Consider the following 14,911-nt stretch of genomic DNA (forward strand, 5'->3'; position numbering starts at 1 on the left):
ACCATGTTCAGGGATGTATACAAGGGAAATCAGGAATTCTAAGGTTAGCTCACGGTACGTGACAAACCGTCTCTTAATGGCTGCGTTCTCCTACCCAAGCTGGTTAAACATAAACAGGAATGATATCTCAGATGCCTAATTTATCCATGGTCGGTCCATAATATATGGTCAGTGCCATATCCTTCTGGGCTAGATAATCATACCGCCTTCTCTGAACACTGCTTCTGAAAATGGTATCTACTGGTTGCATGATGAAAGTCAGTAGCTCGAAGAATTCAAGTAGATACTGGCATTAAGTCAGTAATGGTTATTAAAGAAAAATACGGATTGACTTTATGAGAGGGAAGAAAAAAAAATGGATAAAGAGAAAAATTGACATTAATAGAACTGGAAATATTCGTTATGTTTTACGTCGATAGCGCGGCGACTCAGGAGTGTAAGTACTCATGGTGGTTCTTTCGAGGATGAATCCTCGGTCAAACTTTTAATTATCCTTGATTTCCATGGCCACTTATCAATCCATCTCTCATAACCGTCACTTTTTCTTCTTTTTCTTCTGCGAGGTAGTTTATCCTCCTGAACTTGTGGTGGTGGTTCTGGCTCTATTATGGGAGATAGCTTTTCAGGTTTAGGTTCAATTTTTGAAAACACCACCTCAAAGTCTGGTTTGCCCCTTTTTATACTAATTAGTTCCCTAATTTCATGGGCTTCAAATTCTCTCTTCTTGTTCAGAGTGGCAGATAAAGGTGCATTGGTGTGGATATTTTCTGATAGCTCCTCATTTATTTCGGATTTGGGGTCTACCTTAACTTCCACAGACCTTCGCGGGAAAGGAATTGGTGATTTATAGGGAGGAGGGACAACACATAGCTCTTCCTTCTCTACCTTTTTGACAACCTCCCTTTCGGGTGGTGTTTGTGGAACTTTCTCAATCTCTACTTTTTTCTCACCTGAACCCTCCTCATTATCACTATCCTTAGGATTTTCGGTAAATCTTTCACTGGTGGTTGTTACCATATCCGCATGTTTCTCATGGAGAGGTCCTAGAGGTGTCTGCGCAAGTAGGGAGATTTGAGTCTCCAATGCCTCGTTGTGAGTGACGAGGGACTCGACCACAATGTTCAGTTGCGTAAGGGTTTCATTGGTATATAGACTTTGGTTTCTAAATTCTTCATTCTGAAGAGTTTGTGTAGCCACAAAGCGTTCCATCATAGATTCTATCCTTGAGTGAGTTTGCGTCTCAATGAAATCCTCCATTAATATTTCCAGGTTGGATTTATAGGAATCTTGCGATTCCTCAAAATACTGGGAGTGATAATCGTAGAGAAAGTTTGGGTGATACATAGTGATAGAGAAAAAAAAATTGCCTTAGTCTCTACAGCGTAACAGAAGAGTTACGATATCGACTAAATAAAGTCCCCGGCAACGGCGCCAAAAACTTGATCGCTCGACTTTATGAGTCGAATTTGGGGTACAAACTGCAAGTGCACAGTTCTATCACGTAGTTTTAAAAGATATCGATCCCACAGGGACTTATGAATCGATATACCGTTATCTAAGGTTACTTCGTAAAGCTAAGGTGGATAATGTTTGATTGTTTGGGGAAAAGCTAAAAACTAAACTAAGATCTAGATTAAATATTAATAAAGCGGATATCGGTATGCAGTTCGTCGTAATTAAGGAATCAATTCTTTGTCAGTCCCTTGGTTTTAAAACAAATCTTTTCAGTTGACTTTATTGATTAAAAGTTTTATCTCAAACTCTCGCTCTGTTGAATAAACCATGATTTTATGTTAACGTAGCTGTCACTTATAATTAAGTCAAAAACCATTTTTTTGAAAGCAATAAAGTCCATAGAAACTCTTTTTAAGAAAACACTAACCGTTTAAACACCCTTATCTCAAACTCTCGCTCTGTTGATTTAGGTTATATAATTAAATTCGAATGCTTAACTCTCGTCCTCACATTCAATCTTTAAAAATACTTTTTGGAAAAGATTAGAATTTAATTAACTCTAAAAATTGCTCTCGCCCTGATCTAGAATTAATGTCCAATTTACACTGTCCAGTTAAAACCTCAAACTCTCGCTCTATTGATTTTAACTTCTTTATGTCTTTTACTTTCGTACAAAAACCTTGTTATTAAACCTGTAAATTGAGACCGTAAAAAGAGTGATTTTTATTTTAAACTTAATTAAACCGACTTAGTTTTGATTCCTTATTTCGCTTACTTTACATACCGATATCTAAGCGAATTAGCCTGACATGCTAAACAAACTTAAATAACTATCATGCATAAACAGACTCATCTCAAGCAAATAATATAAATAAATAATAAAACAAAGCATTAAACAATAATTAAAGAACCTGAATAATTTAAACAGTAGTCTTGAACACTCCACCACAAGCCGGTAGGATTTATTCTTGAATTCTTCAATTAACCAACAAATTAAAACGAAGGAATAAAAAAAACTAGATTCTAACGTAAGGTTAGATCCGGTGAAAAGGTACACAATAGTTCCCGGTGTAGAAACTATTATGTGAAAAACTAATTAAGTGTTAGAGAAGAAAATAGAATTGCCAAAAGAAAATAATAAAAGTTGCAAAAGTAGTATGTAAAAGGTATGCCTAAGCTGCTGAGAAAAAGAAAATTGGAAACTGCCGAAATCTCGAAAAAAGCGTGTCCTCTGCAGGTTTTGAAAGTAGCTATTTATATTGGTGCCTTCCGTAACGGTTTTCAAAACGTCTTCCGTAAATATAGCCATTACTTTGAAAAAGAGTCAAGCGTGCAGATAGGTTCAACGCGTTCCTGGTGCCAAAAATGTAGGAATGGTGTGACGTTCGTCACACCATGTGTGACGTTCGTTACAGGAGTGTGCAAGGCGTGACGCTCGTCACAGCCTCTGTGACGCTCGTCACAGGCACAACGCCTGTGTTCTTGTGCTTTGGGCTGGGCTTTGATATTTGCTTCTTTTCACTCCTTTTTGCACCTCATTTTCTTCCTTTTTTACTTTTGCTTCAAATAGATCACCTGAGACAAATAGAAAGGAAATACCGCGTAATATCTAATAAAATGAAGTAAATTGAAATAAATAATAATATAATTTAATTGAATTAAGTCCTAAAATATGATATAATTTCACGTTATCAAACTCCCCCATACTTAGATCTTTGCTTGTCCTCAAGCAAAATACAGTATAGAACTCGTTAAAGGTTTTAGCCAGATGAAATTTCAAAACACATGTCAATTCGCATTAGGTTGCATGTAAACTTTGTTTAGAGGTAACTTGAGTTAAATCTTGACATCAACAACCACCGTCACAACCTAGATAACCCTGCCTTATGCAAATCAGTTCAAGTACACTATGATAGCTATCCTGGTTCCTTTACTCTTATTTCACCCGTTTTCATTCTAGCGAAATCACATTAAGCCCTTTATCTTTTCGCGCACATAGTGGAGTAACCGGTTAGTGATTCTGATTCCCTTTTTAGCTTGAAGTTCTGGTACATAAGTCGGATAACTTCGTTATTCAGTCAATTGCAAATTGCGGGGGATCGGACCGTAGTCTGCCCTACCAAGTTCAGTACCAGATACCTGCTGAACCAACTCATAATGGATCTTTCATATTATGCTTTTGTATGATCTGCAACCTTTAGATTAAATGATCTGGTAAGGATCACCTAACTTAATTAGTGCATTTCTTGATATATTTTTTTTTATGTTACTTTGGGAATCATTCACTTATTTTCATCGACCCTCCACGTAGTTTGCTATTAAGATGGTGCTGACTTCTTGTATAAACTACTCGGGGTTACTATAAAACTAAAAGTTCAAGGGATTGGTATAATAGGTACTTATCCTGATCTAACGTGTTGAGGTTTGTTTAGAGTGTTTGGCGGTAGTAGTTTTTGTCTTAATTCGTCTCAAGTTCGATAAAATGAGCAACCTTTATACTTATTACTTATTGGGTGTTGAATTTTTGTTGTGGCTCATGAAAATTGAGGGGAATAGATAATAAGAATTTTTCACACTAGGGACTTGACTTAAAATAAATATATATTATAATAATTTTTTTTTTCATAATAAGAAAGGGAAATAACAATGAAAGGGAAAATAACATACTTGAAAAGGGAAGGTTGAAAGAACAAGGTTTTCCCCCCCACACTTAAATGAAACATTGTCCCCAATGTTTCAAAGAAAACAAAAGAAAATGAATAGAAAAATGAAAGAAAAAGTCAATGCTGCCTTCCGCCTCGTGTTCTGAAATCAGGTGATCGTTGACGTACTCCTAAGTCGTCAAACCTGCTAAGCAACTCAGTGAACCGCTGGTCGGTTATTGCATTCCTTGCTTCCTGTTGTTGTTGCATCTGGCGCATCAGTTGCATCACTTCGATATTCTGCGCCTGCATGGTATCAATGGCGTCCATGATATCCTCATTAGTTGCTGGCCTCCTTCTGCGACGACGTCGGGAGGATGGAGGTGGATCAATAGGGTGTTCATCTAAGTCATAAAGTCAGCTATTGTGGTTGTGAACACTCGTTCTCTCATGGTTAGGCAAGGTAAATAGTCGGGCCACTAAGGTGTTATTCTCTTCCTTACCAAATAAGGTGTGGGCTAGTATTTTATGAAAATATCGGATAGCAGGGTTATGGATCTTTTGTGAGTGCATCTCATTCGGGTTTGGGTTGGGTTCTCCGGATATGCAACCCCAAAAGTCATCGAGATCAATGTCATCAATAAGGTCCTCCTGGCGGGTATTAAAGACGAAAGGGCCGCTAGGGAATCCTAAGAGGTCAGCAAGGTCTCGACGGGTGTAGGTGAAGTCCATGATAAATAACCTAAAGAATATTAACCCTTTGTTAAGTCCGTAACCATGTTCAGGGATGTATACAAGGGAAATCAGGAATTCTAAGGTTAGCTCACGGTACGTGACAAACCGTCTCTTAATGGCTGCGTTCTCCTACCCAAGCTGGTTAAACATAAACAGGAATGATATCTCAGATGCCTAATTTATCCATGGTCGGTCCATAATATATGGTCAGTGCCATATCCTTCTGGGCTAGATAATCATACCGCCTTCTCTGAACACTGCTTCTGAAAATGGTATCTACTGGTTGCATGATGAAAGTCAGTAGCTCGAAGAATTCAAGTAGATACTGGCATTAAGTCAGTAATGGTTATTAAAGAAAAATACGGATTGACTTTATGAAAGGGAAGAAAAAAAAATGGATAAAGAGAAAAATTGACATTAATAGAACTGGAAATATTCGTTATGTTTTACGTCGATAGCGCGGCGACTCAGGAGTGTAAGTACTCATGGTGGTTCTTTCGAGGATGAATCCTCGGTCAAACTTTTAATTATCCTTGATTTCCATGGCCACTTATCAATCCATCTCTCATAACCGTCACTTTTTCTTCTTTTTCTTCTGCGAGGTAGTTTATCCTCCTGAACTTGTGGTGGTGGTTCTGGCTCTATTATGGGAGATAGCTTTTCAGGTTTAGGTTCAATTTTTGAAAACACCACCTCAAAGTCTGGTTTGCCCCTTTTTATACTAATTAGTTCCCTAATTTCATGGGCTTCAAATTCTCCCTTCTTGTTCAGGGTGGCAGATAAAGGTGCATTGGTGTGGATATTTTCTGATAGCTCCTCATTTCTTTCGGATTTGGGGTCTACCTTAACTTCCACAGACCTTCGCGGGAAAGGAATTGGTGATTTATAGGGAGGAGGGACAACACATAGCTCTTCCTTCTCTACCTTTTTGACAACCTCCCTTTCGGGTGGTGTTTGTGGAACTTTCTCAATCTCTACTTTTTTCTCACCTGAACCCTCCTCATTATCACTATCCTTAGGATTTTCGGTAAATCTTTCACTGGTGGTTGTTACCATATCCGCATGTTTCTCATGGAGAGGTCCTAGAGGTGTCTGCGCAAGTAGGGAGATTTGAGTCTCCAATGCCTCGTTGTGAGTGACGAGGGACTCGACCACAATGTTCAGTTGCGTAAGGGTTTCATTGGTATATAGACTTTGGTTTCTAAATTCTTCATTCTGAAGAGTTTGTGTAGCCACAAAGCGTTCCATCATAGATTCTATCCTTGAGTGAGTTTGCGTCTCAATGAAATCCTCCATTAATATTTCCAGGTTGGATTTATAGGAATCTTGCGATTCCTCAAAATACTGGGAGTGATAATCGTAGAGAAAGTTTGGGTGATACATAGTGATAGAGAAAAAAAATTGCCTTAGTCTCTACAGCGTAACAGAAGAGTTACGATATCGACTAAATAAAGTCCCCGGCAACGGCGCCAAAAACTTGATCGCTCGACTTTATGAGTCGAATTTGGGGTACAAACTGCAAGTGCACAGTTCTATCGCGTAGTTTTAAAAGATATCGATCCCACAGGGACTTATGAATCGATATACCGTTATCTAAGGTTACTTCGTAAAGCTAAGGTGGATAATGTTTGATTGTTTGGGGAAAAGCTAAAAACTAAACTAAGATCTAGATTAAATATTAATAAAGCGGATATCGGTATGCAGTTCGTCGTAATTAAGGAATCAATTCTTTGTCAGTCCCTTGGTTTTAAAACAAATCTTTTCAGTTGACTTTATTGATTAAAAGTTTTATCTCAAACTCTCGCTCTGTTGAATAAACCATGATTTTATGTTAACGTAGCTGTCACTTATAATTAAGTCAAAAACCATTTTTTGAAAGCAATAAAGTCCGTAGAAACTCTTTTTAAGAAAACACTAACCGTTTAAACACCCTTATCTCAAACTCTCGCTCTGTTGATTTAGGTTATATAATTAAATTTGAATGCTTAACTCTCGTCCTCACATTCAATCTTTAAAAATACTTTTTGGAAAAGATTAGAATTTAATTAACTCTAAAAATTGCTCTCGCCCTGATCTAGAATTAATGTCCAATTTACACTGTCCAGTTAAAACCTCAAACTCTCGCTCTATTGATTTTAACTTCTTTATGTCTTTTACTTTCGTACAAAAACCTTGTTATTAAACCTGTAAATTGAGACCGTAAAAAGAGTGATTTTTATTTTAAACTTAATTAAACCGACTTAGTTTTGATTCCTTATTCCGCTTACTTTACATACCGATATCTAAGCGAATTAGCCAGACATGCTAAACAAACTTAAATAACTATCATGCATAAACAGACCCATCTCAAGCAAATAATATAAATAAATAATAAAACAAAGCATTAAACAATAATTAAAGAACCTGAATAATTTAAACAGTAGTCTTGAACACTCCACCACAAGCCGGTAGGATTTGTTCTTGAATTCTTCAATTAACCAACAAATTAAAACGAAGGAATAAAAAAAACTAGATTCTAACGTAAGGTTAGATCCGGTGAAAAGGTACACAATAGTTCCCGGTGTAGAAACTATTATGTGAAAAACTAATTAAGTGCTAGAGAAGAAAATAGAATTGCCAAAAGAAAATAATAAAAGTTGCAAAAGTAGTATGTAAAAGGTATGCCTAAGCTGCTGAGAAAAAGAAAATTGGAAACTGCCGAAATCTCGAAAAAAGCGTGTCCTCTGCAGGTTTTGAAAGTAGCTATTTATATTGGTGCCTTCCGTAACGGTTTTCAAAACGTCTTCCGTAAATATAGACATTACTTTGAAAAAGAGTCAAGCGTGCAGATAGGTTCAACGCGTTCCTGGTGCCAAAAATGTAGGAATGGTGTGACGTTCGTCACACCATGTGTGACGTTCGTTACAGGAGTGTGCAAGGCGTGATGCTCGTCACAGCCTCTGTGACGCTCGTCACAGGCACAACGCCTGTGTTCTTGTGCTTTGGGCTGGGCTTTGATATTTGCTTCTTTTCACTCCTTTTTGCACCTCCTTTTCTTCCTTTTTTACTTTTGCTTCAAATAGATCACCTGAGACAAATAGAAAGGAAATACCTCGTAATATCTAATAAAATGAAGTAAATTGAAATAAATAATAATATAATTGAATTAAATTAAATCCTAAAATATGATATAATTTCACGTTATCACTAAGGTGAAGACTTCGCTATCGGTGGTTAAAGACCGACTTCTGAAAGGACAGATTTTCCCGGGCTGTGGGGAAGAATGCAGAAATTGTCAAGCTGCCGAAAACGGATGTGACAGTTTGAGAAGGGGTATTCAGCAACTGATAGATGAAGGTTGTCTTCAGTTTGATCAGGCCCATCCAGTGAAGAATGATGTATCGACGGTGACGTTTTATTTCACTCCTGAAGAAATATATGTTCCCGAGAGACTCGCTCCGACAACAATATATTTCCCAGAAAGTACAGAACCAGCAGCGGTGAACATCGAAAGTTCAGCACCAGTTGCAATTTACTCTGACAGCCCTCAACCGACTTTGGTTGGTCCGATCACCATCACAATACTAGGACCCGTTCCGTATGAGAAAGACAGTGCTATCCCGTGGCACTATGGGGCTAATATCTACTGCCAGGGGCAGAAAGTTAACGAAGAAGACATTGACATTGGTAGCTCCGCTGTAGACAATGTTGGAGGGATTGGTGGCTTCACTCGCAGTGGACGCCTATTTGCACCATCAACATTACGCGCGAATACTGAAGCCGAGGCAGCTGCCAAGGCTAAAGGGAAACAGATGGCCGCCGAAGAGGTTACTATTGAGGAAGATCCTCCTAAGACCGCATTCGAGAAGGAAGTGGATGAGTTTATGAGGATTATCAAGAAAAGTGATTACAAGGTAGTCGACCAGCTAAATCAGACACCCTCAAAGATCTCCATTCTCTCACTATTGCTGTGCTCTGAGGCGCACAGTGCAGCCTTGTTGAAAGTACTGAATATGGCCTATGTTCCACCGGAGATAACTGTTAACTAGATGGAGTCGGTAGTTTCCAATGTAAACGCTAGCCGGGGGCTAGGTTTCACCGATAATGACCTGACATCTGAGGGCAGGAATCACAACAAAGCCTTGCATATCACAATGGAGTGCAAAGGGGTGATGCTTTCCCATGTTTTGGTTGATACAGGCTCTTCTCTGAATGTTCTTCCAAAGAAAGCCTTAATGAAGTTGGATTGCGATGACACCATCCTGAGGCCAAGTAACTTAGTTGTGAGGGCTTTTGATGGCTCTAAGAGAGCTGTCTTTGGCGAAGTTGAGTTGCCAGTTAAGATTGGACCGTAGGTATTCAAGAGCACCTTTTATGTGATGGATATCCAGCCTGCCTACAGCTGTCTGCTAGGTCGGCCTTGGATTCATGTTGCCGGTGCTGTTACTTCTACCCTCCACCAGAAGCTCAAATATGAACTAGAAGGTCAGGTCGTCACTGTCTATGGTGAAGAGGATATTTTTGTTAGCCACCTGTCTACATTTAAGTATGTAGAGATGGACGGCGAGATGCACGAGATGCTGTGTCAGGGCTTCGAAGCCATAAACATCAATGAGGTCGCGCCCGAAGCTGTCTTTTCACCTGAGTTTGAGAAGGTCGGGACTTCTATCTCTTCATACAAGCAAGCTGTCGAAGTGGTTAAAGCTGGTAATGCCCAAGGCTGGGGCAAATTTGTGGAGCCAGTCATCAAAGAAGACAAGTTTGGATTGGGGTATGCTCCGGGATCTCAGAAGAATGAAACCGGTACTCTCTCCAGCGGGGGTTTGGTTTCTCCCCACATCGTCAATGCTGCAGATGAAGACAAGGCTGACAGCGACTGTGACTTAGATAGCTGGATTCGCCCGTGTGTCCCGGGAGAAAAGCTCGACAATTGGTCGTCTGAAAAAACCGTCCGGGTTACTCTACTGAAAGAGTGATTTTTATTGTTTTCCTTTATTACATGCATAATAAAGTCTTACACTTTGCCCAAGGTGTAACGGCTCATTTGTAGGGCCACCCATTTAGTTACATTTCGCAATTATTTTTATCATCAATAAAGGACGGCTTTTGCAAACAATTTTGTGTTCTCTTTCTTTCAGTTTTTTTTCTACTTTTACAAAAAAAATGGCAATGTTTCTTTTTTTTGTTTTTTCTTTCCAAAAAAAAATCTCTCATTCTAAGGTAAAGCATGATCCTCCATCATGCAGAGCGGACCACCCGGATCTCACTACTAACGACACTGCTATGGCCAAGTATGACTTCGATAATCCTATCTATTAAGCCGAAGAAGGGGTTGAGGAAGAGTGTGAATTGCCTGAAGGGTTAGCCAAATTGTTGAAACAGGAGGACCGAGCTATTACACCTTATCAGGAGGTGATTGAGACCGTCAACATCGGTACCGCAGACGACAAGAAAGAGATCAAGATCGGGGCAAGTCTACAGGCCGAGAGGAAAGACCGTTGATCATGTACTTGACTGTGTTAGAAAGGTCAATGGGTTGTGTGCTCGGTCAGCATGACGAGTCAGGTCGAAAAGAGCATGCAATATACTACCTTAGCAAAAGTTTACCGACTGTGAACAAAGATAGTCATTGCTCGAGAAAACTTGTCGCGCTTTGGCATGGGCTGCTCGCCGACTAAGACAGTATATGTTGACTCACACGACTCTATTGATATCAAAAATGGATCCAGTCAAGTATATTTTTGAAAAGCCAGCACTTACCGGAAAGTTTACTAGGTGACAAATGATATTGACAGAGTATGACATCTAATACACTTCACAAAAAGCCATCAAGGGAAGTGTCTTGTCAGACTATCTTGCAGAGCAACCGATTGATGAGTACCAACCTATGAGGTTTGACTTTCCTGATGAGGACATCATGTTTCTCAAATCGAAAGATTGAGAGGAACCACTCCCGGAGGAGGGGCCTGACCCTGAATCCAAATGGGTTATGATGTTTGATGGGGCGGTCCACGTCAATGGTCGCGGAGTTGGTGTAGTGTTGATCACACCGGAAGGGGGTTCATATGCCATTTGGTGCCAGAATAACTTTTCCCTACACCAACAATGAAGCCGAATACGAAGCTTGTATCCTAAGACTTGAGGAAGCCGTCAATATACATATTAAAACCCTGGATGTATACGGGGATTCAGCTTTGGTCATCAATCAAACCAACGGGAAATGGTATACACCTCAGCCTCATCTGGCTCCTTACAGAGACTACACGAGAAGATTGTTGACTTTCTTTTGAAGAAAACCAATTTGCTGATGCTTTGTTTACCTTGTCTTCGATGATTAAGGTGCTATGCTGGAACTACGTACCCAGAATTGACGTATCTCGGTCAGAGACAAATGAAGAAAGCATTTGGTCAAAAAGTGCGCCCTCGGGGGTATCAAGTCGGTGAATTGGTACTCAAAAGATTTCTTCCTCCCAACACAGATCACAAGGGCAAATGGACACCGAACTATGAGGGTCCGTACGTGGTTAAAAGGATTTTCTATGGCGGAGCTTTGATGCTAACAACCATGGATGGCGAAGGATTCCCGTCCCCTATTAACTCAGACGCAGTTAAAAAAAATACTTCGTATAAAATAGACCCGCTGGACGATAAAAAGAATAGTCCAGGCAAAAAAAGGGCATCCCGACGAACCAAAAAAAAAGAGAATAAAGAGGTTCGGGCAAAAATTAGGGATATAAAAAAAGAGTACACCCGGTGAGTCGAAAATCCAAAAGGGCAGCTCAGACAAAAATGGGTATCCCGGTGGATTGAAAACCCGAAAAAGGGGGTGATCCAGGAAAAAGTTAGGGAATAAGCGAATGACTGTGATCTGAGTTCATCAGTGTTATATCACCGTTTCATTCAATCCGGCAATCTTCGAAGGTTAAAGATCGACTAATCATCCACTTCAGAAAGCAAGATGAGCAGAGCGTCTTGAGGACATACGAGCCATAGCAGAGTCGAAACTCGGTGGGACCCCGTATCCCCATTGCCATTAGGATAGTTCTCTTTTTATAGCGATCACCTCTTTTCAGGGATCAGCTTCCTGATACCCTCGCCTATTCCTGGCACAAATTTTCTCCCCAGTAAGAGTCGAACAATTCAGTTAAAGAGCCTCTTTATTTTTCATTTATCAGTTTGTTTACAAAAATGTCCGAATTTTTGATAAAACATATTGCATATGAACATAATGGTGGCTTTTGCAGATGATTGGCACAGGAAAACATTTAAAATTGCTTTGAATGTGCTTAATCCCGGACGGTGAATTCAAACCGAGTAATTCCCCCGAGGCATACGTGTATTTTTGGTTGCAGGTCACAGGAACTGGATGCCAAGTCATGAATCCTCATCCCCAAGCGGTTGACAAAGTCTCTCCTCAGCAGAGCATGTTCCCCAGCAGAGTTGACAGTATCCAGACTATATATCCCCAGCGGAGTTGACAGTGTCAGACTGTATCTTCCTAGCAACAGCGGAGTGGTTGCATAACCAACAGATGAGAGGGTGGTGTTCCCAGTGTTCATCTCATTCCCCAGCAGATTATTTTTAACAGATTTGTTAATCCCCAGCTTGAGGGCGATTAGCAAGTTCATATCCCCAGCAAAGGTCGTTTCCTACGACATTTCCCCAGGAAGTGTTTTCCCCACAGACTCTCCTCACAGAGCCTCGCCGAACAAAGTTTCCATAGTTGATACTCCCCCCGCAAGGTCAACTTTTCAAGCAGCCAATTTATTTTTGGTGGGTCATTGGACTCGGCAGACGGATCATTCCCCACAGAGCATTCAAGGATTGATACAACGATATGTTCCCTACCGGAGTTTACTTCCCCAAGCAGATTTCTTTTTACACCATGCATAACATTTGCATTTGCATGCATATCATATCAAGCATACACATAAGCTGATAAACAGGTTCTTCCAAGCAGACTGAAGAATTACTTTATACCAAGGTCATGAGATCCAGCCAGAGGATCAAGCGTGAGTGATCCAGCCTGAGGGTCATTTCGAAGATTCAGCCTGAGAATCGTGTTCCAGTGTTCCGGCCTGAGGTTCATTTTGAAGATTCAGCCTGAGAATCGTGTTCCAGTGATCCAGCCTGAGGGTCAGCGCATGCCTCAGATGCGGGATCCTAATGATGGGAATTTATCATCAAAACAATCCAGATCTAGCCAGAAGATCGAAGTCAGGTCTAGCCCGAAGACCGGAAATAGATTCAGCCAGAGAATCGAAACAATTCAGATCTAGCCAGAAGATCGAAGTAGATTCAGCCAGAGAATCAAAGAAAATAGATTCAGCCAGAGAATTGAAATAAAGGAGATCTAGCCAGAAGATCGAAGAAGATCTAGCCAGAAGATCGAAGTCAGGTCTAGCCCGAAGACCGGAAATAGATTCAGCCAGAGAATCGAAACAATTCAGATCTAGCCAGAAGATCGAAGTAGATTCAGCCAGAGAATCAAAGGAAATAGATTCAGCCAGAGAATCGAAACGAAGGAGATCTAGCCAGAAGATCGAAGAAGATCTAGCCAGAAGATCAAAATCGTATCCAGCCCGAGGATCAAAATTAATATCCAACCAGAGGACTAAATTGAGTATAGGTTCAGCCAGAGGATCGAAACTCCAGATTAAGCCAGAAGACTGATTCAGATCCAGTCAGAGGATCGGAAGAAAAATAAACAGCGCGGTGTATTTTTGCGTTTTTGTGGTGTTCTCGGAGCGAAAATTTTCGGTCTGTCTTTGGTATTCAATCACAGCTCACCCCGTTTGTCTGATAAGCTGTTCGCTTTCATCCTACTCAGGTTAGCTGATGATTGAATAGGGGCAGCTGTAACACCCCAAAATTTGCCCTCCTCATTCATGCATTCATTTAGCATTTCATATTGCATTTCATCATGTCAATCAGAATTAGATCCAAAAAAAAAATAAAAAAAATAAAATAAAATAAAATATAATAGAAAAAACTTGGACTTGGACCTCTCTCATTTGAGCCCACAAAGCCATGAAAATCAGGTTATAAAAGAGGGAGATCAGACAGAAAAAAGGAAGAGAAGCAAAATACTCTGAGGTTTCCTTGAAACAAAACCCTTGACAAAACCTGGAGAGAAACCTGACAGAGAACTCAGAGCAACCCCCAGGCAGCTCTGAAAAATTCAATCTGACTCACACACTTTCATCTCACGCAAACCCTAACATTGCCTTGCAAACCCAGCCGTGCCATTTGATTTCAACCGGTCTCTCCCATCAGGTTTGCCTCATTCCCATGATTTTATGCTCTTAATTTGGATCATCTGAATGTATGAGGTATGATGGATGAATTTCATTATGTTTTTGCCCACGGGTTTAATTATGCATGAATGGGTGAAACCTATGCCTTGAATGTTTAATCACATGATTTCTGAAATGTATGCCACAGGGTTTGAGGTTTCTGAAACCATACTGTTATCCATGAAAAAAATGCTTATCGTGTTTCACTAACCCTTTTGTTGAGTTTTTGTGAGGGCTCACATGACTTTTGCAGGGATAACTTGCGTGGTTTTCCCACTTTATTTGTGGGATACCCCCTGGAGGTTCATTCCGATTACCTGTACTGACTCACCTTTCTTTGATGGCATTAGCTTGGGAGATCCCTGGGTTTCTTACTCCTTTAATTGTTGTTACTTCGGATCTTTATCCGTGTGGTACTTTTACCTCTTTTTCGCATTTTATCGCTTTCTTAGCTGGAAGACCTCGATAGGAGGCATTTGTTTTCTTTTGTTTATTTACTTCTGAGCCCCTTGTTGGCACATTTACTTTATACATGTTTGTTTTGTATGTGTTCGTATCCTTGCAGGTAGCGCGGTTCCTTCGTCAAGGACTGCCTTTTTGCCCTTGAGCATCCCAAACCCTAAAACCCAAAGCAACACGTTAACTCCTTCTACTACAGGCGAGTAAGTCTCCAACGGTCGAGCATCCGGTAGATTGCGTAGTGACGTCGTTCGTCCAAAACCCAATCCATAACCCCATAGTTAGCCGAACTACGGCTTGCTCTGATTCTCATTCCAGATGAGATACGTAGGCATAAGACGTGAT

This window comes from Lathyrus oleraceus, chromosome 2 (assembly GCF_024323335.1).
Source record: "Lathyrus oleraceus cultivar Zhongwan6 chromosome 2, CAAS_Psat_ZW6_1.0, whole genome shotgun sequence".
In the NCBI taxonomy this organism is placed as follows: Eukaryota; Viridiplantae; Streptophyta; class Magnoliopsida; order Fabales; family Fabaceae; genus Lathyrus; species Lathyrus oleraceus.